The 25,357-nt window shown below is 37.3% G+C and overlaps 1 protein-coding gene across 5 annotated transcripts in view; it reads right to left on the bottom strand.

The window, feature by feature from the left end:
* TEX2 (testis expressed 2) overlaps positions 1-17,652 on the bottom strand; it is a 140,654-nt gene extending 123,002 nt beyond the window's left edge. Inside the window, exon 1 of one of the 5 annotated variants that reach the window (XM_031965876.1) lies at positions 17,558-17,652. The gene's annotated coding sequence lies outside the window, so the exon portion shown is untranslated. Of the gene's footprint in view, positions 1-17,270; positions 17,329-17,557 lie in introns of those variants that run through there. The other 4 variants (XM_031965875.1, XM_031965878.1, XM_031965873.1 and 1 more) reach the window with 4 other exon arrangements.
* Positions 17,653-25,357: the final 7,705 nt, after the last annotated feature.

Genomic DNA, 25,357 nt, shown 5'->3' with positions numbered 1-25,357 from the left:
CATCCAGGACACCCCAGAATCAGCCGGAGTCAGGATAAGCAAAAGTCCTCAGTCTTTATTCTTGGTCTTAGACTCAGGGTTGAATAGAATAGAATTCTATTTAGATATAGAAGCAGATTCTCCACAACAGCCTTCTCCCTTGTCTACCACTGAGAGGGTGCCCTTGGCTAGCTTTACTCCACCCCCTACTCCCTCCTACAATCCTCTATACACCAATCATTGAGCCAGTACGGATAGTGGGAAGGACCATTTTCCAAGCATATGCCCATAGAGTATTGTCCAATCAGAAGTTAGCCTCAAGCGCTCAGCAGTCCCCACCTCAGTGCATCAACCCAATAGTTTCAGCCCTCTCCAGATATTATACACTACTACACATATATTTTATGCATTTCTGAGTATGTAAACTTTCTCTATGTCATCTGCTGGCCATCACATGGTCATCTGTAGTTTCCACAAGACTCCCCAAACATTCTCCTTTATTTTCCTCTGCTGATCCAAGATATATCAAAACTGTGTTTGGGAGAGTAATGTAGAAGAGATATTGAATGGACTTTCCCTTTCACTCTCAAGATGTTCTCAGTTTCTCTTATGCTTGAGTTGCACTTCATTTGTAGTCTAAGTATATCCTCTTATTTGATGTTATATTAAATTATTGGCAGAGGCAAAAGCTGGATAGAGGGGGAAGGGAATCTGTGTCACTAAAGCTAGATTCTCATCCCAGCTTTGACATGAGAAGACTTGGGGGATCAGGGATGAGATAATATATGTAAACCATTACACAAATGTCAACTGTTATCGACACTATGAGGAAAATGCAGGTTTGATAAATTCTAAGGTCTTCAAGGGCGGCAGACCATGGTGCAATCTCATTTATCCCTTCTACACTTGAATTCTGCCTAGAAAGCATCCAATAAATTTGAATGACTGAACAGACTATAACTTTAAAAGCATAATGACTTTCCAGGGTAAAGGTCACTTTGCAAAAGTACTATATTTAACTGGCTTAACAAGGAATATTAAAAATGTCAGATTCAAGATTATAACTCCCAATACCAATCCTGTAATAATCCAGAATACATTCAATGCATATGTTCTTTCCCTCAATAGCTCTATATGAGCTTTCACTGTCTGGTGATAAAATTTTAAACACTGACATAGGATTCCAAGTGAAAAAATTAAGGAACTGTAAGACAGACATTGTTCATACTTAATCACCTTCAACAAACATTGATTAAAATCAGTTTTAACTACAATATCTATCTAAGTTCATAAAATCTTCTACTGCCTTGTCTATGAATCACCAAAAGTATGAATTAAATCATTTATCCTACCAGATTATTTTCCCTTGTAAGGTAGGATTATGTCTCTGTGAAATCGTCACTCACCATGTTCAGTTGGACATTAAACTTTAAAGGCACACACAGAAGCAGAAACTTGCTCTAACAATTCAACATTTATTAAGTGCTCACACCGTGCAAGACACCTGGAACAGGTAAAAATAAAACTTCCATAAGGGCCTTTACATTTCAGGAAGACTTACTTGTATTACCCTCCCAATCTGAAAATAAACTCCAACTTTGCCCCCTACAACAAAATCCTCAGTCAGATTTAAACTAGGCTGGGAAAACCCAGGAACTTTACAAGGTCATTATAAATTAGCCAGGAAACATGGTAGCCACAACAACTAAAGTGTAAAGTGATAGAGATCTGCTGCATAACTGGCTCTGGTCAGACGTCAGCTGGTACACCATTTCCCATTCTTGGCACCACATGTGGAGCGTATTAAAGCCTTTTCCAGCTCATCTCATCAAAACTTCTTTTTTTTAGAACTATATCAATCTCTGCTTCTGCAGAAGAAATGTGGACCCCGGTGGTTAGAAGACTTAAAAATCATGTCAGACAAAGCAGGATAAAGAAATTAGGGGATGTTTAATCTGAAAAAGAAAAGATTTAGGAGTGTGGAAGGGTTGTCATGTGGAATAGGGATTACATTTGTTTTGCTTTAGTCTCATAAACAGAATTGTGAACAATGAGTGGAATTTACAGTGAGGCAGATTTCTTGTTAAGAAACAAAATTGTTTTTTATTAAAGATAATAGATTCTCTATCTGAAAGTCATCAGATATTAATTTTTTTTAAAGAGGGGGGAGAAAAAGGAAGGAGAGAATCTGAAACAAATTTTTTTTTAAAAATGAATTTTTTTTTTTTTTTACATTTAATTGTGAAAAAGTAAAATACCATATGAAAGTCCTCAAGAGTCGTATAAATATTTGCCAGGAAAAAATTCTTACTTAGGTATGATTCAGAGGTGTAATGAGAAAATATTTAACAAAATGAATAAAAATCAACAAAACATTGTTAATGTATAATCTTCTACATGTGGTGCTAGGGATCTTTATGTACAATTTAGTGATCCTTGTTTCTACTTGAGTTTGAAACCACTGGCCTAATTGACTGCTAAGGTGTCTTTCAAAACTGAAATTCTATGTATTTTAACTAATATAGCAGCTGTGTGGTATAGCAGATGGAATTAGCCTAGGGGCCAGAAAGACCTGGATTGAAGAGACATGTTGTCTCTGTGATCCTGGGACGCAAGTTCTGCCTCAGTTTCCTCATCTATAAAATAGGGCTAATAATAGTACTTACCTCCCAGCGTTCTTATGAAGATCAACTAAGATAATATTTGTAAGGCAGCTACATATAAGTGCCATAAAAATGTTGGCTATTATTATTATTAATACATTTCTACCAGGCACAATTGTTTCAGTATGATTTTCTTTGTAGTGTTTGATAGATACACTTTGAGGATAATAATAAGGAAGGCTTCCCATATGTAATATTTTGTTCTACCTTCTTACTTAAATTCAACTAAGTAAATTATACCTGACATATTAATAATCTGCATTTTCTTTCAAGGGTTGAGCTTAGTTTCATAGTTATACATGGAATGGTTAAAAATCTTTGATTAAAAAGAGAAACATCACTCATCCTGTGTCACGCTATTCTTAATATAGTCTTAACTATAATAATAAAATTATTACTTTGAACTCAAGGACTTAAAATGTTCCATTTCAAGTACAAAATGTACAAACAGACTTTAGGGACATTGCCTCAAACTCCATTAGGCCATTAAAAAAAAAAAGGATTTCTAATAAAAGAGAAAAGTAGGTAAGTGTATATCCATTCCAAATAATAAGTAGGCACTGGAACTCATTATAATATGGTTCTCAATTAAAATTCTAAGATTTCTTATAAAAGTACTTCAGGTTATGACTTTTAACATAAAGTCCTCCACAATTTCATAAGAGAATTCTCTCCCTAGCTCTCCTCAACTACTAAAATAATGTATGGAGAACTGCTCTAGGTGGTAGCTAATATGTTTTTTTTTTTTAGGTGAGATTTCAATTTGATTCAGTCATTTATTAAATTTATTAAATCCATACTATGTACAAGGAACCATCTATGTCTTTGGATAGTCTATTTTTTATCCCTAACTTCTCCATGAGAGATTTTGTAATTTCCTTCCTGAAATTTAGGGTAGCTAATATATTCTTAGTGGAATGATGTTCCATCCAGGAGTGTTTCTGATTAATTTCCATGAGCAAATGTATCTAGATATGATGTAGGATCAACCTAGTTTCCACAGTCTGCAATCATGGAAGTAATATAAAACTAAGGGTTGGCACAATGGGTTCTCCCATTAAGGGGGTAAAACCTATCAGTAGAATTCTACTGATCATACTATGCCAAACACTTGGCCTATTTGCTGTTTTTCAAATTCAACATTCCATTTCCTACTAGGTGATACAGTGGATAGAGCACTGGCCTATAGTCAGGAAGAGATGAACTCAAATCTGTTCTTAGATATACTTATTAGCTATTTAACACTGAACAAGTCACTTAATTGTTGTTTGCCTCATTTTATTCATCTGTAAAATGAGGATAAAAATAACACCCACTATCTAGGTTTTTTTGAGAATTAAATGAGATAGTCCTTTACAAGGCACTCAGAACAGTGCCTAGCACATATATACATGTCAACTATTGTTATTGATAAACCTTTGTACAGGCTGTCCCTCAAGCCTCTACTTCTTAGAATCCCTAGCCTACTTCAATATGCAGTTCAGGTGTCACCTACTCCATGAAACCTTTCCTGATGAAGACCTTTTCAATTGCCCCTGCCTCCACAAATAATCTTGTAAAGTCATCCCTTAACACTTGAAGGTTTCATTTTAGAAGTTCTGGTTATTTGTGAGTTAGCCATCAATAATTATGTGGCTAGTTTTGGAGATTTATGACTTATGTGAAAAACTACAGATGACATATGTGTGTAAAGAAAAAAACAAAAAAAAATTTAGTAAGGCAAAAATACAAATACTATATATTAATATATTTTATCACAACCATAAGCATGCATATGCAAATTTATTATAAACAGCCGAATTTTGTTAAAATTTCAGTGCACTAAAGAACTATGGGCTACACACTCTTTGGAAACATCTCTTTGTACCTCTACTATCCAGACTCAGTCATGTGATTTTTTTTCCCTCATGGTGATCATTGTATCTTGCATTTTTTTTGGTAGAAAAAAATCCATGAACAGTTGCTATAGCATCACCAAATGCTGCAAAGTCTCTGCATGGTATGTGAGATACTAATCTCTCACTTAGAAACTCCAACTTTTTAGGTGCAGTGTGTTGTTTTTTTTCTTTTGTATGTTAAATAAATATGATTAGATTTATTAAGAATAAAGGTTTTGAATGAGGCCTAGGATTATTTGTGGTTTTTTACATTCATAGGGGTTCTGCATCCCTCAATTCCATGAATGGTAAGGGACAATTGCATTTACATATATGTTTATCCCTTCTGCATAATCTAAGTCTCTTGAGGATTATGTCCTTAGCCTCTAGCACAGTACTTTTGCACATTTGTTTTGTTTTGGACCTGGGATTCCATTATTATTGGGAAGTATCAGCAGTTGTTCTACATATTATGGTCACAGAATTGTCTGGGATGTTGAAATGTTGAGCCAAATTACACAAGATCATGAAGCAAGTGTGTGTCAGAAGCAGAATACTCTCAAATCCAGGGTTTCTAACACCTTCCTAACACTGACTGGTACATAGTAGGCAATTAATCAATATTGAATTGAACTTAAAATTTTCTTGGGCTGCTTCTGAGAGTATCAGCCAGTGGCAGTCAATCAGAAACAATTATTAAGTAGTGACAATATAAAGAAAGACAAACGTCAGTCCCTGTTTTAAAGAGCTACCATATGATGGGAGAAACAATGAGAAAACAATTATATATTAAGATATACATATATATTTTAGGAATTAAGTCCTTGAAACCTATTATTTAGTTATTTTAGTCATGTCTAACTCTCCAGGACCCCATTTGGGATTTTCTAGACCAAGAAACTAGAGTGATTTGCCATTTCCTTCTCCAGCTCACTTAAGAGATAAGGGTTACATAGCTAATCAGTGTCTGAGGTCAGATTTGAACTCAGAAGTAGAGTCTTCCTGATTCCAACTTCAGCATTCTTCTCCATTGCACCACCTACCTTACACCAAGAATGGAATTACCATTCAATAAATACAGCTAGATAAATTGGATGGATTTAGAAGAAAAGTTAGAGCTACACTACAATAAACTCTAATACACTTTAATGGATCAATGGTCAAAGGGCACAAAAAAAACTTAAAAACTACATGAAAAGATAGAAAAATAAAATGGTGATAACCTAAAATGTGACTTCAGGATGGCAAATATAAAAAATATGAGATCCATTGTGGGGCAGGGCCATGAGAAGAGAGACATAGTAATACATCATTAATAAGACTGGTGTTAACTATTTTGGAGAAAGTATGGCAACAGGAATGAAAGCCCCAAATGAGGACAGGTCAGTTCCTCTCAAAGCCTTCCTTTAAATAGAGGACTTAGATCAGAACTTTCTAGGGAAGTCTATTTTCTATTAACAATTCTGCTTGCTTTGACTCTAGGGAACCCAAGATGACTCAATCACCTGAAATCTCATCACCATGTTGATTAATTTAAGTTTTTGATACTTAAAACCTTCAGTTCCCTCAACTTCCTCTCTCCTCTGATTGGAAGTCTTTCCAAAGCCTTCCTGCTGTAAAGCATTCAGATCAGAGCTTTATAGGTAACTCTCCAAAATATTTCACATCAGCAGCTCTGCTTAGGACTCAGGCAACATCTTAATCCCCTCCCTATCACCTTTTCCAGTTTCCTTTTGTGTGCTGAAATGAGATTATAAATTATATTTAGCACAATGCCTCATATGTGTTGTGACTTGCCCAAGGTAACTGTGATTGAATTCCTGATTCCTCCAGCATTCTTTATCACTAAACCATGATCTATTGTTTTATACACTGCTGTGCCTCAGTGACCTATTAGGAAAGGGCATCTTTCATAAGTTCAAACCCAGCCACAAACACTTACTAGATTTGTGGATCCTGGGCAAGTCACTCAATGTTGTTTACCTCATTTTCCTCATATGTAAAATGAGCTGGAAAAGGAAATGGCAAACCATTTCAGTATCTTTATCAAGAAAAACCTCAGATGGTATCACAAAGAATCAAATACAATGAAAAACAACTGAATAATGATTTCCTGATTCCAAACCTAGTGCTCTATCTACTCTGCCACCTACCTACCTTCTGGCTATGTAATATATGCTTAATAAATGTTTTGTGGAGGCAGCTAGTTGGTGCAGTAGATAGAGCACCAGCCCTGAAGTCAGGAGGACCTGAGTTCAAATTTGGCCTCATACATTTAACACTTTCTAGCTGTGGGACCCTGGGCAAGTCACTTAACTCCAATTGCCTCAGCAAAAAAAAAAAAAAAAAAATGTTTTATGTAATTAGTCCATTGCTAAAATTCTATTCAAAAACATTGCAAAAAGAAAAAAAACTATTTGTATAAAAATATTCATTCATAGTTCCATTTTTAAATGCTCCCCAAAAGGAAATAATTTTTGTGTTCAAAAATTGAAAAATGGCTGAATTATGACATATTAATTAATAAAATACTATAATGCCATGAGAGGATACATATGAAACATTCAAGAAAATAGGGAAAGGTATTTATAGGAGGTGATTGAGAGTAAAGTCAGCAACACTAGAATTATATTCACACTGAAAACAGCTCTGTGTATACTGTATACATTTTTTCAAGAAAATTGGGTTCAAATGTGAGAGAACTTCAGAATAAAAGTATTGTCTCTGCTTGTTAATGTAAGTTCAGATGTGTGTTAGAAGATTTTGTTCTTTATTTGCTATGTGTGTTTGACTGTTTTCGCTGATGGTTATTTATTAGATTTATATTAAAATAATTTAAATGATCAGAAAAGTCATGAGTGAAACAGGCAGATGTCTTGCAGTATTAACAGAAGTAAAACAAATAACTGAAAATGCATAATATAACAATTCAATAAAATATGATTTACACATTCTCTGGGGTTTTGCAAATTCATTCATAAAAATGCCTATTTTATACACATTCATAATACAACCTTGAACAGTTTCAAATTTCACATCTAATTGTGTAATAATAATAGCCATTTAGCTTCTTTTTATAGCATGAGATAGTAAAGTGAAGGTTTTGGAAAGGGAGTTAGAAAGACCTACAAATTCTACCTTTGATGCTTATGTGGAACTGAATGAATCATTTAATCACTATTCTAAGTTTTAGAACCCAACATACCTTACAATGAACTTCAAATATTATAATATCTATAAAGTATTTTGCAAAATGTAAAGCATTATATAAATGTCAGTTATTATTTTCAAATGGATCTGTGATCTAATCAATTTGAAAGTTCCCTCCAACAAAGACAATTTATCCACCCCTGCTCCATTTCCAGTTCCAGTCCCTAAATCTGACACAATAAACATCCTGGAGATCTTCGTCAATTTGTCCTGAGCTTCTAAGATTGCTGGTGCCCAAGTTAATCCTGGTATGCTCTTATCACTTCTTATATCAGATAATTTCTTGCTTAGCTTTTAGTTCTGTTCTTTCATGTTCCTCATTAGTTAAATGTAGTCTGTTCACATATACTACATATTACCCTGTGATATTCATTTTTAATTCTTTGGAGATTATTTATTTCATGTCCTCATATCACACAACACCAGCATAATATATGCAAGTGTTGTATAGATGGGTATGTGTGTGTGTGTGTGTATATATATATATATATATATAATATAACATATATGGTAGTATTAAGAAGAAACTTTGCTTCCATGGGAAGTTTGGAGTCAAAAGAGGTTTGCAATTTCAGAAAGGCAATTTGGCCTGCCTTGCTTTTCTTGTTCAATTCTAACCCAAATTAATTGACCAAGCTTTTTCTCTAGTATTGCCCTCAATGAGAAGGCCAACTGTTTGTGCAGAGATGATTCTCAAAGTCTTGTATAAGTGGGAAAGTAAGCATCCAAGTCAGCAACTACTGAAATTGTTTCCCTTTTTTTTTTTTTAAAGCGGCAATAAGGTCTAAGATTTTTTCCACTCATGTCTTTGGTACTTGCCCCTCCTTCAAATACTTTTGAGTTCTTTATGCCCTCAAATTGTGTCATTTCTGGTATAGAATTCCTCTATATAATTTGGCCAATCAAGCTGCTTTTCCCATCTTTGCTCTCTATAGTGCCATTTCTAGTTCCCCATAATCTTACCTAGTACTGTGATGTTAAAGTCCAGGTATACTAATTCCATTGTCCTTTATGAAGTGGAGGGAAGAAGCTTGTCATAATAATTTTTACAAGTCTTTTCCATGTTTTCTTTTATTTGCTGTCTTTCTTTCACTTTTGTCCTTTAATGACCTTGAGGTGACATTGCTTAATCGAATGCCTTGCCAAGCTCTCTTTAAAATGGTTTAAAAGCACTTGTCTCTGCTTTATGAGTTGATACTGTTCACAGTGTTGTCTAGATATCCTTCACGGTAAGAAACAAATTAGTTTATGTTTTAAGTTGGCTTCTTCACTCTGTTTAGCAAATTAAGTTCAGATATCTGTTGATTAAGATATTCTCTGGACTCTTGGTCTTCGTGGTGTGGCAATTAATTTATATTGGTTAAATTTCTGTACAGAATTACTATAACTGGCATCAATGTCATTTCTGTTGTTTATTTCCCATTTTTGATTGTCAGTATTTGTTTAAATGGTTCAAACTGAGTTTAGTTATACACCATCTTATTCTTATTTCTTTTTGCTAACTCTAATTTTAGTTCTAACAAGTCCATGGTCTGATCATATAGACATCTTTTTCAGGGATAACACCCCAAATCAATAACAAGCCAATTCCTATCTACTATAATATAATCTATTTTATTTTTTGTAATTTTTTTTTAAAATTTGCCATGTCCAACATGTACCAACTAGCTTCTCATAGAAGAGCTATATGATATAAAGGTGTGAGATTTCTGTTCAACTTTATAAGCTTCTTTCTTTCTTCCTGAACCACGATGCCTTCCTATACATTTCTTCACATCATCTCCTTACTTCTTTTACTGAAGTCACCAAGTATCAGAATAATAGTATATGTGCAAGTAATTTGGAAAGTTTTTAATACAACATATTGGATTCACAGCAACTCCCTGTTCCCCACAATCTTTAACTGACCAGTTTACTGGTGATATTTTTCTCCATTATAAATGAAGTTTGTTCTCAGGAAAAATTAAAAAAAAGAAAAAAAAAAAAACTCAGTCTGTTGCTATACTCAAAACTTCTCCAGAATGATCTGTTGTTGTTCAATCATGTTAATTAATCTCTTCTTGACCCCATTTATTGTTTTCAAATATACCAAAGTATTTGCCATTTCCTTCTCCAGCTCATTTTACAGATGAGGAAACTGAGGCAAGTAGGATGGAGTGACTTGCCTAATGTCACACAGGTAATGTCTGAGGCTGGATTTGAACTTGGGTCTTCATAACTATACCTGACAGTCTACCCACTGAGACAACCAGATGCCTCTTCCTAAATGATAGCACAGCTTTTGAAAACTCAAAGTTACCTCTGTGCTAAAATGAGTGCTAAAATTAGAATGGATCTCAGTAGAAATATTATTATTTAAGTTAACTTGTTACTAGAGACTAACAGAGTTGAACCATTGAAGCTAGATAACTTCTAAGTTCCCTTTCAAGTACTGTATAATACTAGCAGATGTATTCATTTTCTTGGCTAATCCTTTTTATATATTAATTGCTCAACAATTCCAAATGGTAAAACTTGTTTACATGTAGGGTGAGGTGTGTGTATGGGGGGGGGGGGGGGGGGGGGGGGGGGGGGGGGGGGGGGGGGGGGGGAGGTAAGATGGGAAAGGGAGGTGCAATCCAGAATCAAAGAATTTTCAAGCTGAACTAAGAGCTGGAGTTGGAAAACTTCTCTATCCACCACAAAATTTTTGCAATTTAACCTGTTTTACAGGAACTAATTCTACAGCTGTTTCAGTTGTTTCACACATTTGCTAAGTATCCCAATTTACAGTCAGATGTATAAACTGAGGGTTGTAACATAGAATTTTAAAATGAAGGAGGCAGGCATAATAACCTCTCAGCTTCCTCCTAGCTTCTAAATTATGATTCTTTTGTCTTTTAACCATTGCACTATTTTAAAAAGTACAGAACAGAAATTCCTTGGACCTTCAATACTCATACAGAGACACTCAAGAGAAAAGCCGGTAATAATAAGTGAGCACTAAAGAGAGTAAGATAATAAAAGAAATAAATGAGGATCCTCACTGACCAGGAAAAGTGAAAGGTAAAGAACAAAAAGCTTGAGATATCAAGAAGAAACATTTCACACTTATGTATCTTTTTGTGGTTGTCTATGGTTGCCGGATTTCAGGTCAACTAAAAGCCAAAAGGATAAATGTACTGAAGTCTTCCTCTGTCCCCCATCTTTGGAAAGTGAGCATTGTCAACTGGGTCCAATGGTACCATCTCTCTCTTCCCACTAAGTAGTCCCTAATTTAATCACTGCCCTGGACTCTACTCCTACAAAGAGATTTCTCTGGGTAAAAAGGGGGAGAGCAAGGGCTGGGGCAGAGGAGTTTTTCCGGGGCAATAAAAGATGGCTCTTTCACTCATTTTTATTCTAGGGGAAAAGAAGGAGTACCCAGACATTAGATCAATGGGACTTATTTAACTAGCAAAAGAAATTCAAACTACTTAAACAGAAATTAGAAAAGTATCCTATCAAATAGGATGAACTAAGGAATCAATTTATGCCCTATGGGGCAGAAAAGGGGAAACCATACTTCAGAAGTCTGGTACCTATTGTCTCAAATGGAAATTCAACAACTACCTTCTCATTCTAATCTTTCAAAAAAGGAAATAAGCCCAGTAGAAAAAGTTCCCACAACCACTTCCAAGGGCTACATTGCCTCAACATGCATACAGCAGTCCCAAAGTGACCTGTTCAAGTTGGGCCACTGCTGCCTAGGCCACCGTGTTTCTCTGGCAAAACAAAAACAACAAAACAAAACAAAACAAAAAAACCCTAAAACAAAAAACCCTCCTGAGCCTGGTTTTCCCCAGTGTGGAAAAAAATAGCCATCTGTCCATGATATTTCCTAGATATTCATACTGAGAGCAGTCTCAAAATCTAGCTACATACAAGTAAAAGGATGGGAATACTGAATTTTATAATCAACAATTGGAATAGAACCTGACAAAAGACTTATGAGATACAGCCTAAAGCCCCAAGGAAACTGGCAAGGAGGAAAGACTTGACTTTTAGTTTTTTTCTTAGACAGCTAGATGGTAAGGAAGAAACAAGACTCAACCTGGAGTCAGGAAAATCTGAATTAAAATCTAGCCTTAAACACTTAAATAAACATTGGGATAAATCACCTAATTGCTGTCTGCCTTAGTATCCCCATCTATAAAGTGGTAGTAATATTGGCACCTACCCCCAGGGTTATTATGGGGATCAAATTAAATCAAAGTAATATTTGTAAAACCACTTTGCAAACCTTAAAGTGCTATAGGATTGTTACCTATTATTATTATTACTCTATTACATAAAGTAAATGGACTGGAAATGTTTTCTGCCTAGTTTACCAAAGAAATCTATATTAAGGAGTCTCCATTTGAACTTGAGACAATCTGTATGTGACATGAATCTCTGCTTCTGTGTGAAAGGTAGGCAGATATTATTTTTCAAACAAAAGCAGACACACATAAATTTTCAATTTGTGTTTTCCTTCATTTTCCTTGTTTCCATGGCACTTCCTTTTCAATACAAAACAAACCCAGTGAACTTTATCTTTCTTTCTGGAAGTCAGGCATTCTGTACCAGCATTAATATTCTACTAAGAGATCTATTGTATTTATCAGCATTAATGTTCTCCTAAGAGTATAAAGTCAAACAGGGTACAAGGAATTCCTTCCCAAGAATCCAACCCAATGTGTCTTCAACTCAGAGAGTACTACTCTTCAAGTAGCTCCAAAGCAGATAATGGCTTAAATAAGATTAAGGTATTCTACCTAGCCCCACACATATTTATCACATTGCCATCATTACTTAATTTGCATCAGTTTGTTAATCTCCACTCAGAAGAATATCACCTATTCCTGGATATAAATGTTGCTAAATTTAGCTTTCTAAGAGTCAATATAGTATTGAAATGAAAGGATGGTATAATGGAAGAACCACTGCATTAGGAGCCAAGAATACCCGAAGCTACTAGATTTTCTATGTGACTCTGGAAAATCACTTCACCTCCCAGGAAGGATGAATAGTAAGAAAAAAAATACAGATTTGGCCTCAGACATTTATTAGTCATTCTGGACAAGTCACTTAATCTCTCAGTCTCAGTTTCCTTGTCTGTAAAATGGAAATACTAACAGCACCTACCTCGCAAAGCTATAGTCATAAAAAAAATGCTCTAAATAAATATTGAATGGAGAAATGCACATTAAAATAACTTTGATTGCTGGGAAAATTGGAAACTAATATGGCAGAAACTAGGCATTGATCCACACTTAACACCGTACACCAAGATAAGGTCAAAATGGGCTCATGACCTAGGCATAAAGAATGAAATTATTAATAAATTAGAGGAACACAGGATAGTTTACCTCTCAGACCTGTGGAAGGGGAAGGATTTTATGACCAAAGAAGAACTAGAGATCATTACTGATGACAAAATAGAAAATTTCGATTATACCAAACTGAAAAGTTTTTGTACAAACAAAACTAATACAGACAAGATTAGAAGGAAAGCAATAAACTGGGAAAATATTTTTACAGTCAAAGGTTCTGATAAAGGCCTCATTTCCAAAATATATAGAGAATTAACTCTAATTTATAAAAAATCAAGCCATTCTCCAATTGAAAAATGGTCAAAGGATATGAACAGACAATTCTCAGATGAAGAAATTGAAACTATTTCTAGTCATATGAAAAGATGCTCCAAGTCATTATTAATCAGAGAAATGCAAATTAAGACAACTCTAAGATACCACTACACACCTGTCAGATTGGCTAAGATGACAGGAAAAAATAATGATGATTGTTGGAGGGGATGCGGGAAAACTGGGACATTGATGCATTGTTGGTGGAGTTGTGAACGAATCCAACCATTTTGGAGAGTAGTTTGGAACTATGCTCAAAAAGTTATCAAACTGTGCATACCCTTTGATCCAGCAGTGTTACTACTGGGATTATATCCCAAAGAGATTATAAAGAAGGGAAAGGGACCTGTATGTGCACGAATGTTTGTGGCAGCCCTTTTTGTAGTGGCTAGAAACTGGAAACTGAATGGATGTCCATCATTTGGAGAATTGCTGAATAAATTGTGGTATATGAATATTATGGAATATTACTGTTCTGTAAGAAATGGCCAACAGGATGATTTCAGAAAGGCCTGGAGAGACTTACACGAACTGATCCTGAGTGAAATGAGCAGGACCAGGAGATCATTATATACTTCAACAACAATACTATATGATGACCAATTCTGATGGACCTGGCCATCCTCAGCAACGAGATCAACCAAATCATTTCCAATGGAGCAGTAATGAACTGAACCAGCTATGCCCAGAAAAAGAACTCTGGGAGATGACTAAAAACCATTACATTGAATTCCCAATCCCTATATTTATGCCCACCTGCATTTTTGATTTCCTTCACAAGCTAACTATACAATATTTCAGAGTCTGATTTTTTTTGTACAGCAAAATAATGTTTTGGTCATGTATACTTATTGTGTATCTAATGTATTTAACATCTACTGGTCATCCTGCCATCTGGGGGAGGGGGTGTGGGGAAAGAGGTGAAAAACTGGAACAAGAGGCTTGGCAATTGTTAATGCTGTAAAGTTACCCATGCATATAACCTGTAAATAAAAGGCTATTAAATTAAAAAAAAAAAAAAAGAAATGACCAACAGGATGATTTCAGAAAGGCCTGGAGAGACTTACATGAACTGTTGCTGAGTGAAATGAGCAGGACCAGGAGATCATTATATACTTCAACAACAATACTATATGATGACCAGTTCTGATGGACCAGGCCATCCTCAGCAATGAGATCAACCAAATCATTTCCAATGGAGCAGTAATGAACTGAACCAACTACGCCCAGAGAAAGAACTCTGGGAGATGACTAAAAACCATTACATTGAATTCCCAATCCCTATATTTATGCCCACCTGCATTTTTGATTTCCTTCACAAGCTAATTGTACAATATTTCAGAGTCTGATTCTTTTTGTACAGCAAAAAATAATAATAATAACTTTGAGATACCATCTCATACCTATTAGATTGACTAAGATGACAAAAAAGGAAATGTTAGATATTGGAAGGGATGTGGGAAAACTGGGATACTCCACTGTTGATGGAGTTGTAAATTGATCCAACCATTCTCTAGGGCAATGTGGAACTGTGCCCAAAGGACTATAAAACTGCACACTTTTTGATCCTCTAGGTATCCCAAAGACATCTGAAAAAGAAAGGAAAAAACCAATTTGTACAAAAATTCTGTACAAAAATATTTTCAGTAGCTTTCTTTGTGGTGACTAAGAATTGGAAATCAAAGGGATATCAGTTAAGAGAATGGCTATACAAACTAGGGTATCAGATTGTTTATTCTTTTTCTTTTTTGGCTGAGGCAATTGGGGTTAATTGACTTGCCCAGAGTCACACAGCTAAGAAGTATTAAGTGTCTGAGGCCAAATTTGAACTCAGGTCTTCTTGCCATCAAGACTGGTGCTTTATCCACTGTACCAACTAGCTGCCCCATGGGGTATCAGACTGTGATACTAAGAAATGATAAGCAGATGATTTCAGAAAAACCCAGAAAGACTTGTATGAACTAATGCATAGCGAAATGAACGGACCAGAACAATGTACAATGACAATATCTTTAGATGAAGAATTGTGAATGACACTATTCTCAGCTATACAATAATTCAAGACAATCTCAAAGAACTAGTGATGAAGCATACTCTCCATTTCCGGAGAAAGAACTGATACCGTGACTGAATACAAACTGCCGCATGCTAGTTTTAATTTTCTTTCTTTTGAGTTTTCCTTTACAATTTGAAATGTTTTACATAACTGCACTTGTATAACATATCTAATTACTTATGCCTCAAGGAAGGAGGGGGAAGGAGGGTTAGAATTTGGAACTCAAAACTTTAAATAAAAAATTTAAAACACAAAAAGTAAATCACACATTCTATGGAAATTTGAGAAATTAACTTCTGAAACCCCTGGCTAACAACAATGAAATAAGCAAAAGGCTGTTGAATGCTAAAAGTCATCTGATGGATAGAAACAGCTGTTCTAACAGAGTAGGCACCCAAGTACACAATCGTTATGTTGTTCAAGTACAAAAACTGCTTAGCTCTGATCTCCTCAAAGCCCTCCCCTTTTTTTTTGCTTAAATTATTTGCAAAATGTCATCCCAAACACCAGATTCTCCCCACACACACTCATTATCCTCTTCAATGACACCAATTTCACTCAACATATAATGCTTCCTTTCTAATTTAACCAATATCTTTTCCTCAAATATTTTTCTTCAAAGCCTTCTGGCACGATTCATTAATAATACAGTAAACTCATTTTCTGTGCATTCTAATTCTTGTAGCCACTTAGAAAAATCCACTCATACTTTTCGTCCACATTTGAACTATATTCTAGCAAAACAAAAGCCTTTACAGAACCTAGTGATAAATGATTCCATGGCTTGGGAGGAGGAAGAGAATTTGCCCTTACTATCCATGACAGGTTACTATGGCAACTGATGACTTTGAATAACCAACCTGTTTATGTACCAAATACAAAAAAATTTTTTTTTTTTGCAAAATATGTAGACTATATGAGACAACTATTGTGTACTTTCTCGAATTCTATAATCAATCTACAAATAGCAAAGTTCATTAAGGCTAAATTAAAATTCATCTATCTCTCTGGTTCTAAAACTGTCTGTTAATCTTTACAAGCAGCCAACTAAGTCTCAAACAATATATCACGCTACAACAAATGGACTAGCAGAGGGCCTTGTGCAGATATCACTTGTTAATTTCCAAGTTTTCCGTGTGTTTGTTTGTTTTGCAATTGGTTATCGTCCTTTTATTGACATACGATGACTAAAATAGACGTTTCAAACGCTACAATCCCTTTCCTCCCACAAACCCTCTCTACCAGAAAAGCAAAGGGACAAGCACGGGATAAACACAGACATAAAAGTAACACCTTTTCTGCAGTCCCTCCCAGGGAGCTTAAGCCAATTTTTGAACTGGCACTTGAGGCCCATTCATAAAACTCGAGATGTTTTTTAGTAGTTTTATTTTCCGTATCCCCACACCCGGCGTCAGGCCAGCCTCGCAGAGAGGCAGGCATGGGCAGCCAGGAGGACCCGCGTGCAGCAGGGGTCACCGCCAGACCGATCGGCCAGCCCGGAGGAAGGGAGAAGGGGAGGTGTCTCTCGGCGGCGGCGGCGGCTGCTGCTGCTGCAGGGGGCGGGGGAACGCGAAGCAAAACGAGTCCGGGCACCGGGCTCGCACGGGGCCCCCTACAGCCCTGGCTTGCAGCTCCACCGGCCACGCCGCAGGAACGGTCAACCGCCAAGAGTCAGGCGGCGCCGTCCAGCCCGCACCTGAGGCGCAGAGGAGACTTGAACTTGGCCGGCCCCGGCCTGCCGCCCCTCGGGGCCTCTGCCAGGGGAGAAGGGAGCGCAGCCTCGGCGGCTGCGGCTCCTCCTCTGCCCTCCCCCGGGGCCCCACCAGCGGGGGAAGCTCACCTGCTCCCGGGCCCGGCTCCAACCTGGCTCCAGAGTGCGCGCGCCCGCCTGCCAGCCTGCCCACCCGCCCCGCCGCCGAGGCGCGCGGGCTGCCCAGCTGTGCGGGGCCCCGGCAGGGGGAGGGCGGCGCTGGCTACAGAACGGCCTGCCTCCCGCGCCAGCTGCTCACAGCTGGCGCAGCGGGACGTCCCGCCCCCCGACCCCCTTCACCCGCCGCTGCCGCTCCCGGGTCCCTATGCCCGCCCTTTCTCCGACCTCCGCCGTGCGCTAACCAACTTCTCTCTCACCTAGGCTCCGCGTTCCCTCTCTCATCGCCCACCTCGGGTGCTTGTGCAGCGGCTACAGCCTCAGGGACTGGCCTCCGACTCCGGCGCCTAGACCGTCTGCGGTCCCGCCTCCCGCCCCCGGCCTCGGGCCAGCCCCAGCCCCGCCCCTCTCCTCCCAGCTCGGCCCCGCCCGGCTCTGACTGATAGTCCCGCCTCTCTCTTCTCCGCCCATCCTTCATTCTAGGCCTAGCAAGATTCTAGCCCCGCCCTTCTCTTTAAAGTCCCCCCTCCCATCATCTTTTTCTCCAGGCCCCGCCCCACTGCCCAGACTGAAGACCAACCAGAATCCAACATCGGAGGGGAGGGCAGGAGCCTCAGACCTGAGGAATCAAACCCAATCCAGATCGAAGAAGAAAAAGGAAGCTAGTTCTGTCTGTTAAAGCGACCAAGCCGCTTTAGAACGTGGGTTGGAGTTGCTGCTACCCGCCTCTCACCTTCTGTCTGTGCCCTGGCATCCCTAGTTTAGGGACGTCTTGCGGGAGTTCCTCCTTCCCTGCCTCCTAGTTGAGTGAAAGAGATTTTAGAATGGAAAGGCGTTCAAGGCCCTCACGCCTCCAGGGATCAGAACTGGGCTTGCATTCCTACCTGGCTCCTGCGCCTGCAGCAGCGGCAGCCTCACACCTGATATTGCTGTAATTAACAGGCTCCGAACCCTAAAGGGACTTCAGTAGCCAATCTGTGGCAAAAGCACTACATCCGCAACGATGGAATGCTCGGAGATCTCCATTAAGAACCTCTCCAGACAGCGCATTCCACTTTGGGATAGCTCTAAATGTCAAGAGCTGAGATCCACCTCTCTGCAGTTACTGCCTTTGTTCAGCGCAGTCGAGATCTAACAGAATAAGTCTAATCTGTCTTCTCATTCATGGCAGCCTTCTAGTGCTTAAAGTCAGTTATCATCTCTTATCCACCCTAAAAAACACCCCTGGCTCCTCCTGCCCTTCTAATGTTTCCCAAATTTTTGGATTAGCCGCCCCATCAGTAAAAATATTTTTGAGCACTTACTCCCAAAATATGTATATTTGTTAATATGTTGGATACATGTACTTTGTATATCACAATGAAATGAAAATTAAATTGAGTCTTTTTAAATTTCTCTTTGCTCTTGAGAACAATATGATTGTATGTTTCTTTTTTATTATTTTTATTTTTGAAAAATCTCTGGGAGGGATAGGATAGAGTTGAATATAATGGATTGATAGTAATTATTCACTTAAGTTGATTAATATAGCTAGCCAAATAGGTGAATTTCATTTTTGTTTAAATAGTTGTATGTTGAAAAACAGATAGTACAACAGTCCATAACAATCTACCTATGAATGTAATAGTTTTTCAGCATGAGTCATCTTCCTCTCTATATAATAATCAACATTTTCAATGGAGAAAAAAAAGTGGTTGAAGTTCCACTTGATGGATATCATCACACCCAAATTTTCCTTTTATGTTTGGATATTTTACTTGTGGTTTTTGTATGTATGAGGAACAACAGGAAGGCAAATTTGGATGCAATGATACAGAAAGAGAAGTATTATATAATATTAGAATTTATAATGTGCTTTAAGGTTTGCAAAGTGCTTTACAAACATTATCTCAGTCTCTCCTCCCAGCAACCCCGGTGCCATCATAATCTCTATTTTACAGATGAAGAAACTAAAGCATGGTAATTTGCTCAGCATTAAATGGTGTATCTAAGGCTAGATTTGCTCTCAGTTTTTTTCTCACTCCAGGTCAATCCCCTGTGCCATCTAGCTATTTCAAAAAGAGAATTAAAAAAATAGATTAGGACTGGGTTTTTAAGGATTTTAAATGTGAAACAGGTTGTATTTGATCCTTGAGTTAATAGAGAACCAATGAAGTTTATGAGTGGGCAGTGACATGGTCTAATCTCCATTTTTTAGGAAAATCACTTACATAGATACAATTATTACTATTATACAATGTACAATTGTATATTGGAGTGGGGACCAGCTCATAACAGGGAAATTAGGTAAGAGGTTATTTCTATAGTCCAGGTGAGAGACAATGCCTGAAATAGGGCAGTGGCTATATAAATGAAGAGAAAGGACCAGAGAGAAGTTGGGGAAATAGAAACAAGATTTAGTAACTGCTTGGATATTTAGTTTTAGCAAAAGTAAGGTTGTGTACCTGGATCATTGGAAGGTTGGTGGTACCCTCTGCTTCTGTTTCTACAGCTAAATTTGAGAAAGAGATGGGTTTGCTACCAGATTGGTTAATATGACAGAAAATGAAAGTGATAAATGTTGGAAAGGATGCCCACATCCTTTGAAAATTGGAACACTAATGAGTTGTTGGTGAAGTTGTAAACAAATCCAACCATTCTAGAGAGCAATTTAGAGCTATGCTGATGGACCATAAGACTGCATATCCTTTGATCCAGCAACAACTAGTAGGTTTGTATCCCAAAGAGATCATAAAAAAAGGAGGAAAGATCACATTAAAAACATAATATATTTATATATATGCTTATATAAACAAAAATGTTTATATCAGCTCTCTTTGTTGTAGCAAAGAATTGGAAATTGAGGGGAGAACCATCGATTGAGGAATGACTGAACAAACTAATACATCAATGTGATGGGATATTATTATTCCATAAGAAATGATGAGTATGAGATCCTGGGTAACTTGGCAGAATTAGCCAAGAAAGCCTAAAGTATAAAAGAGATTATAATACTCCCTGAGGAAATCAGGGAAGAGCACAGATGGGGATCAGCTCAGCTTTATAGTCCCATCCCTGTAGATGTCATGGAAAACCCCATCTTATTGTATCCAATCAGAAAGCCAAGTTGTGATGTCAAACACTTGAAGTTAAATTTCCCCTATAAATCTGCACTTGGCCTACTCCATTTTTGCTGAATTCCTTCCTAGTTAGCCAAGTTAGCTTTTGCCTCCTAGTGTCTTTCTCCTTGTTATAGCTAAGTCATTCTTTTAGGGTGCTCTTCTATGGATTTATCCTACAATCAAAAGTATACATACTCCCACCTATTCCTTTTCTCCTGATTAATTGTAAATTCTACTAGGGACTTTTTTTCCCTTGTTAATTATAAAAACCCCTTTCTTTCCTTGCTAACTATATGCTCTCCCAAATCTATTTCACATCTTTATTTTGTCCACAACCTCTTCTCAGAAATATACCACTGTAGGGGCAGCTAGGTGGCATAGTGGTTAAGATACCAGCCCTGAAGTCAGGAGGACCCGAGTTCAAATTTGACCCCAGACACTTTACACTTCCTAGTTGTGTGACCCTGGGCAAGTCACTTAATCCCAATTGCCTCAGCAAAAAAAGAAAAAGAAAAAAAAAAGGAAATATGCCATTGTGAATTCTTCACATGTGCCTTGTGCCTTGCACCTCATATTCAAATTAGGAATTGCTACTGAACTTCATCATTTAATGCTGAACCTCATCAATGATCATAAAGATTTCAGAAAAATCTGGAAAGACTTCCATGAACTGCTGCTTGAATGAAATGAGCAGAACCAGGAGAACATTGTACATAGTAACAGCAACATTTTGCAATGACCAACTTAAAAATGCCTCTTTTTAGCAATACAATGATCTAAGACAATTCCAAAAGACTCATGATGAAAGATGCTATCCACATCCAGAGCAAGAACTATGGAGTCTGAATGCATAGCATTTTCACTTTTCTTGTTGTTTTTTCTTTCTTGTGATTTTCCCCTTTTGCTCTGATTCTTCTTTCACAACATGACTAATGTGGAAATATGTTTAAAATGATTGTACATATATATCCTATATCAGATTGTTATCTTGGGGAGGAGAGAAATTACATGCTGACTTTTAGAGAAGGAAAGAGAGAGAATAGAAAAATAAAAAGGAAGAAAGGAGGAAAAGAAGGGAAAGAGGAAAGGAAGAAAGGGAAGGAGGGATGGAAGGGAGGGAAGGAAAGGAGGAAGGAGAGAAGGAAGGGAGGGAGGGAATGAGGGAAGAAAGAGAAGAAGGAAGGAAGAGAAGAAGAAAGGAAGGAAGAAAGAAAGAAAGAAAGAAAGAAAGAAAGAAAGAAAGAAAGAAAGAAAGAAAGAAAGAAAGAAAGAAAGAAAGAAAGAAAAAGAGAAAGGAAGGAAAGAAGGAAGGAAGGAAGGAAGGAAGGAAGGAAGGAAGGAAGGAAGGAAGGAAGGAAGGAAGGAAGGAAGGAAGGAAGGAAGGAAGGAAGAAGTAGGTTTGAGGGAGAATGAAAGTAATAAGCCTACAATGGTAACTGAAAGACATCCTTGCTTGCTGTCTTGTGTAACTCATTTAGTCCTACCCAAGCTGAAAGTGTGGGGGCAGAGCTCTTACCAATCTCTGTTATTTAAGACTGAGGAATGGTGCCTCCATATATTTTTACTATATTTGTGATATAATCAAACTTAGAAAACTTATGTAAATCAACAATTAGAATAGGAGTTCCTGATATTTTTATGTCATACTCACTTTCCATAGACTGATAAAGCCTGTGGAGCTCTTCCTAGAATCATGTTTCTAAGGGCATAAAATAAAAGCACATAATATTACAAAGAAAATAAATATATATTAAAATATAATAATAGCAAAGAGGTTCCAAGGTGGCATAGTAGATAGAGTACTGGTCAGAAGTCAGGAAGACCTAGGTTCAAATAAAGCCCTAGACTCTTGCTAGCTATGGGATCCTGGGCAAGTCACCTGTCCCTGTTTACTTAAATTTTCTCATCTGTAAAATGAGCTGCAGAAGAAAATGGTAAACCAGTTCAGTATTTTTGCCATGAAAACTCTAAATGGGGTCAGGAAGAATTTGACAAGACCGAACAACAAATAGCAAAGAACAAATTCAGAGACCCAAGGGTTTTTAATAACTATTGACATCCAGTAAGTATTCACAGTTCCTCTCCAAGCTATAAATAAAAGCTCTCTGACCTCAGTCTTGTTATTCCCTCCAACAATGCAAATTGCAACACATAGTCCTAGCCCTTCCTTTCTGATTTACCCACTTCCTTCTAAAGTTTTTCTCAGGGACTCCATCCTTTTGCTCTTACAGTATGACCACCACAACTTTTTGACAACACCCAGGGCATCCTTTTCTACAGTCCCTTAGGGATTTTCCCATTTCAATTCCATGTTCCACAGCTATATCTAAAGCAACACCAAAAACTTAATATTCAAAATATGGTATTTTGTAACTAATTGATAAAGACAAAATTTAGCAACCAAAACTAAAAGAATACATTCCAGAAAGAAAAACATTTTAGGAAGTTGTGTATGAAGAACAGTAACTCAGTACAGAGGAGGTATCGGAAAGGAAGAGAGGATAGGAAAAAGCATTTATTAAGACCTCACTGAGTTCCATGTGCAGTGCTAAGGATTTTGTAAATATTATCATCCTAGATCCTAAGAACAATTTCTGGAGGTAGAGGGAAGGAAGTGCTATTATTATTCCTAGTTGAGGAAACTGAAGTAAAGTGACTTTTCCCCATCTTTTCTTCATCTGGCATCAAATCCTAATTGCTGTCTAATCCTCAAGTCATTCACTTGCCTGATTGTTTTCTCATAGCTTTGTAAATTAAGATCTAAATCCTCCCTTGAGTCCCAGTGTGACCTCTCAGTCAATTCAAATCCAATCAATAAACATTTAGTGTTTTATATGTACCAGGCAATGTGCTGAGTGCTGGGGATACAAAAAGAGCCAAAAGTATCAAAGATATTACATAATATTTCAAAGTATGCCTTCAAAGATATTACAATCTAATTGGAAGGGGGAAGGGGAGAGGAGGAAAATAACATGCAAACAAATATATACAAAGCAAATTACCTACAAGATAAATAGGAAATCATTACCAGAGAGAAGACACTGAAACTAAGAAAAATGGGGGGAAGTCTTTCTGCAGAAAGTGAGAGGTTAGTTGGAACTCAAACCACTCCATTATCTTTGTCAATGAAATCTCAAATGGGGTATGATTCAAATGACTCAGCAACAACAACAATAACAACAAAAGGAAGTCCGGGCAAGAGATCAGTAATCAGAGAGCATTCCAGGCCTGGAGGACAACCAGAATCCCAGTTTCTCTCTTTCTCCTCTTACCAGCTCAGGATTTCTAACCTTTAGGGATTCTGAATGGAAAAATATGTATACTTAGCATTTTTATTAAACAAATTATTTTGTTTGTTTGTTTAATTATTATTAATTAAATGAAAATAAAGTCACACAGAATCTCAGAAGTCATCTACTTCATCTTAATGCCTTCAGAACTTTTTCTAAAACAGGACCTCAACCTAGGGGAAGCTCATAGAATTCATCAGATGGCCAAAGGGTGTCTTTGATGGGGTAGAGAGAGACCAAAAAAAAAAAAGTTACGAAATTACTCACAAACATACCTGTTAAGTGGCCCTTTAGCCTCAGTTTGAAGACCTCCAGTGAGGGAAAACCTATTTATTACCTATTACCTTTTACATATTATCTCCCAAGGTAGCTCATTCCATTTTTAGATAACTCTCATTAGGGATCTGGGAGGGGAGAGATATTGTTTGTTTTTTCTGATTTATCTTTTTTGGCTTCCTGATGCCTTTTTGAGCCCAAGCAGAATTGTTTTAATCACATCTTCCTTATAATAGCTCTTCAAATACTTTAGGAAGTGTCACATTCCCTCTAAAACTTTTCCTCTCCAAGCTAAACAAACCTACTTTCTTCTACTGATACTGACATAGAACAACTTTAAAGCCTGATCCTTGGTGCCCTTCCCTGGACACTCTTCCAATTTATTGATAAAATAGAATGCTCAGAACTACCACAATACTCCCAAAGTAGTCTGACTAGGACAGAATAGAATAGAATGACCTTTGGACATTTGGTTTCCTGGTCATTATGCCTATAGTTTTTATGGCTACAGTGTCACTCTACTGACTCATTAAGCTTGTGATGCCTCATCATGCCATTAAAGTGAGTGGGAAAGGGACTATGAGTTTCTATGACCCAAAACATCCATGACTTAGTGGTCAACTTTTCTGGTGATGTGTTTCTTCTTCAGATGACAGACATACATACCCAAAATCCTTTTAGCTTGAAATTGTTCCAATGGAATTGCCTTCAAGAATCCAGGGTTACTTACCTTCATGCTATGGTGAGGCATTAAAATAAGACTTCGATGGAAGTCAATATTATTGAAATTAATACAATTTAATAATTATTATAAGCATTATTAGGAGTGCCCATATTGATAAGATCACAGATCTTAGAACTCTTAGAATAACAATAACATCTTAAAGATTTTTAGGTTTAAGTTTGACAATATACTTTCCTCACAACAATACTGTAAGGAAAGTGGTTCACCTAGCATTATCACTATTTTACAACCGACAAAACTAAGGCTCTGTGAACCTTACCTACGTTCATAGAAGCAATAAATGTTAGAGGTAGTGTTTGAACATAGAGTTACTGACCTTTAGTTCAGTGTTCTTTCCACTATTCAATTCAATTCAATAAACATTTGTGTAAGCCCCTATATTGGGCACTAAGGGTACAATGACAAATTTTTGATACAGTCCCTATCCTCAAGAGCCTTGTATATAACACACAGAGAGAAGTATAATATAAGGTCAGTAGAAGAGATACAGAGAGCACTAGCAATTGATAGAAGTTGATACTTTCTTATACCCAGTCCCAGATATAATGAGTAATGAATATAGACACAGTAAGGTAGCATAGTGAATAGAGAACCCTGGACCTGAAGTCAGGAAGACATGCATTCAAATCTACTCTCAGACATTTATGA

The sequence above is a fragment of the Sarcophilus harrisii genome, chromosome 4 (genome assembly GCF_902635505.1).
Source record: "Sarcophilus harrisii chromosome 4, mSarHar1.11, whole genome shotgun sequence".
NCBI classification, from domain to species: Eukaryota; Metazoa; Chordata; class Mammalia; order Dasyuromorphia; family Dasyuridae; genus Sarcophilus; species Sarcophilus harrisii.
The sequence above is the reverse complement of the archived record's forward strand: the minus strand, read 5'-3'. Positions and strand labels throughout refer to the sequence as shown.